This window comes from Musa acuminata, chromosome BXJ2-9 (genome assembly GCF_036884655.1).
Source record: "Musa acuminata AAA Group cultivar baxijiao chromosome BXJ2-9, Cavendish_Baxijiao_AAA, whole genome shotgun sequence".
Classification (NCBI taxonomy): domain Eukaryota; kingdom Viridiplantae; phylum Streptophyta; class Magnoliopsida; order Zingiberales; family Musaceae; genus Musa; species Musa acuminata.
Window position 1 is genome coordinate 22005001 of NC_088346.1, and position 4445 is coordinate 22009445.

Sequence of the window (4445 nt, forward strand, 5' to 3'; positions counted from 1 at the left end):
GAATATCGTTGAAAACGGTTTTCAACTTCCCTCTAAACCGATGAACAAATGGTCGGATTTGGAGAAGATGTATTTTTCTTTAAACGCAAAGGCTATGAATGCCTTATTTTGCGCTTTGGACAAAAATGAGTTCAATCGGATTTCTACATGTGAAATGACTTTTGATATTTGGGGAACACTTGAAATCACACACGAGGGAACTAGTAGAGTCAAAGACTCGAAAGTTAATATTTTAATGCATGATTTCGAGCTTTTTCAAATGAAGCCGAGCGAAACCATTGTTGACATGTACACCCGTTTTACATATGTCATCAATGGTTTACAAGCTCTTGGCAAATGTTTCTCGAATTTTGAACTTGTTAGTAAAGTTTTGCGATCACTTTCTAAAGCTTGGGAATCAAAAGTAACGGCAATACAAGAAACAAAAGATTTAAATATTTTTCCACTTGAAGAACTTATTGGCTCATTGATGACATATGAAATTGTGCGCAATGCACATGATGAACACAATGAACACTTGAACCACCTTCCAAAGAATATGAAGGATTTGGAACTCCGGACAAATGAATACCACTTGAGCGATGACTCAAGTGATGAGGACAATGATGAACTTGAACTTCGAACACTAACTCTTAATAAGATCATTAAACAAAAATCTAAAATAAATAATGAACTTGAACAGAGGAAGAGGCCAAAGAAAAGGAAGGCACCCAAGGATGAATCAAGAACTTCCAAAAATGAAACGACGAATTGGGCTTTGACGGGCTTCGACTACAAGGTAAGTAACTCAACTCTCTTGAATTATTTTGAAATTACTTATAGTTTTTCATCAGTGCTTAATTTAGATAGTAGGAATAGAAAATAAAAAATTATTTTTCAAAAATTATATCATGTTTTTCTTTTTAGCATCTTTAAAAAAATTAAAAATTTGATCATGAAAAGTATATTGCTAAGGTTTCATGCATGTTATGTTTTGAAATGTTGAATGATGTATGCAACATTATGGATGAAAGTTATATGATATGTGATAATGCTTAGGATTAATCCATGCATGTGTATTTTGATGATTTTATGTCATGCATGAGTTTTTGAAGTAAATGTTGATTTGATACTCTCATTTTGGATTAACATGTTTTTGGTTTAATCATTTTTATGATGAATTAAGATGACATTCTCATGACATATTAAGATGACATAGTGCATGTACATCTATGTATGAATTTCTTGATAGTCTTTGAATGATAGATGTGATATCATGATGTTTTATTTTTGATGTGTTTGGTCTTGACGGCTTTATGACGAAACTTATGTTTTGACTTTAAATGATGATACAATATTTTCACAAAAAGACTTGAACACTCTCACATGAAATCAATTGTATGAAATGGAAATGAATTTTATATCCTATTGAGATTAATGAATTTATTTTACCAATCTTGTGAATCTCATGAAAATAAACATGATGAATATTTTGAAAATAAATGAGTGTACCATGCATTTGGTCTTAATGATTTCTCTTGAACATACTTTTTGAAATCATACTTGATAATGAATATCAAGATATTAAAAGGATGTTATCATGGAATCATGTTTGATAATTTATTTTTACGAAATTTACCTTTCTATCTTGAATGTTGACATTTTTTTTAAAGCAAAGGCATGCTCATAAGAAGCAAATCACATGAATAGAAATTTATAAAAATGAAATGTAATCCTCTATCTTATTAATTTTTAAATAAATCTATGCTTTTCATATATGAATTTATTGAATGTAATTTTGAGGATGGTCTCAGATTTGACAAATGCTTGATTCGTATTTACGACATAAGATACATTTTAAATATGAATCATGCTTCAATCATGTTAAATGCTTCAATCATTTTCTATCTCTAGAGTTCTCGAAATACAAGTGATAAATTTATTTATGATATCTTGTAAATCACTTGAATTATAAATAAGTTTTTTTTTATGATGTGTTAAAAGAATCACTTAAAAAGAAAATGCTTTTCCCATCTTATCTAGATTTCGGGAATCGGGCCAATAAGAAAATGCTTTTCCCATCTTTGGGTCATGGTTTCGGGAATCAGGCCAATAAGAATGGATTTTGCACCAAGGATATCGGAGTTACAGTAGTCAACTGGCTGATTGGGCAATAGGTCGCAAGAGAGGACGATGCACCGAAGAATCGAACGAAGCGTCGATGGATCAATTTCATGCTGGACGACATGATTCATGCTTAGTAATAATTGTCTAGATCGAAGTGTGATTTTATGTGTGCAGGATTAACTACAATAGCAAGGCATAAATTAAAATGAAGTCCTAGAGTCAAGAATGCGATTTTGTTCGGAGTTTGAGGGTTCATCGGAAGTCTGGACCTTCGTCGGAAGTTCTGCCGGAATTGATCGAGAATTCCCAGAGCTTGCCAAAGAAGCTCGTCGGGACTCGCCATGATGATCGTTGTGAAGTCCAGGTGCTTGCCGAGAGTCCGCCAAAACATTGCTGAGAGATCGTCGGAAGTTCGTCGGAAGATCGCCGAAAGCTCGTCGGAAGAAACCAGACTTTTTTTGCTTAGAATATGTCTTAGGAATCGTAGTTAGCATATAATTGGAGTTAGGATTAGGAGGTATTCCCATCAACTCTGTTAGGGGCCAACTGGGCCCGAAGTTAGGCTGGTTTGGGCCGAATTCAAGGTCCAACCAAGATGCTGAAAGCCTGGCCGACGGTGGCACCACTTGAGAGACTTAGTCTCCTAGGTGGTTTGGGCGGTGGTACCATCGATAGTAAATACTACTAGCGGTGGTACTACCCCTATCAAGCGGTGGTACCGCCATAGCTCGGTCTCCGAGCTCTATCAGGTGGTGGTACCGCCTATACCCAGGAAACCCAGGATGAGATTTTTTAGGCTCCAAGTTTGAATCGACTTGAGGCCTATAAATACCCCTCTCATCCCTGGTTAAGATACACAAGTATTGAGAGTAGAAAGGAAATAAACGCTATTATAATCATGTGTGAAACTCCTCTCAAAGTTCTAGGTGTTAGAATAGTTTGAGAGAGGATTAAGTGGGGGTGTAAGGGTTATCTCCTAAACCCGGTAAAAGGAAAATCGAGTTGTGAAAGGTGGTTGGTCTTCACCTATTGAAGGAAGATCGATGGTGGATGCCGGTGGCCTCGACGGAAGAGGAATCGGTGGAGTGGATATAGGTCATGATGACCGAATCACTATAAAAATCTGGTTTACATTTTGTCTTGAGCAATTTACTTTAACTGTAAACCACTTTACTTGTTTACTGCTTCCAATACATTTATGAATGTGTTTCAAGTTAAGATCTTTACAAAATGGTTTTCATCAGAATCGATTTTATTTGAAATGAAATGTTTTTGAATATGTGATTTTACCGCTGCACTAATTCACCCCCCCCTCTTAGTGCCGACTCATTCCTAATAGTTGATATTAGAGCCTCATTTTTCTCATTTCGTTTGACACCCAAATAGAAATGGCTATTTTCTGCTTTTAAGATGGTTACTCTCTCATGCATCCTCTCTTGTTTAATGGGACAGATTACAAATATTAGAAAACTCGAATGAGAGTTTTCTTACTTTTGTTGAATCTCGATTTATGGAATATTATTGAAAATAAATTTCAAATGTCTTCTCTTCCGATAAACCATTGGAATGATTTGGAAAAGACTTTTTTTTTAAATGCGAAAGCTATTAATACTTTGTTTTGCACCTTAGACAAAAATAAATTTAATTGTGTTTCTATTTGCGAAACTGCGCACGATATTTGGCATACTCTTGAAATCACATATGAAGGCACTAACAAAGTTAAATATTCGAAAATCAACTTTTTGATGCACGATTTTAAACTATTTCGAATGAAGCTGAGTGAAACCATTGTTGATATGTATACTTGTTTTATGGATGTCATTAATGGTTTAAAAGCTCTTGGTAAAACTTTTTCGAATTTTGAACTTGTTAGTAAAGTTTTACGATCACTTTCTAAAAATTAAAATTCGAAAGTAACAGCTATTCAAGAATAAAAAAATTTGAATACTTTTTTGATCGAAGAACTTATCGGGTCATTGATGACCTATGAAATGATGTGTAATGCACGTGAAGAACTTGAGAACCACCTTTCAAAGAACAGGAAGGATTTCGGACTTGGAACAATTAAAGACCACTCGAGCATAAGCTCAAGTGATGGTGAACTTGAACTTCTCATAAAATTTTTAAAACAAGAATCGAAAATAAAAAATGAACTTAAAAAGAAGAACACAACTTTGGACGAATCAAGCTCATTCGAAGATGAGGAGAAAATCAACAAAGGCGAGGTGGCAAATTACGTCTTAACGGCATTTGATAATGAGGTAAACAACTCAAACAAAACTCCTTTAATTTATTTCAAAATTACATATTGTTTTTCGTGAGTTATTTTTAAATTAGTG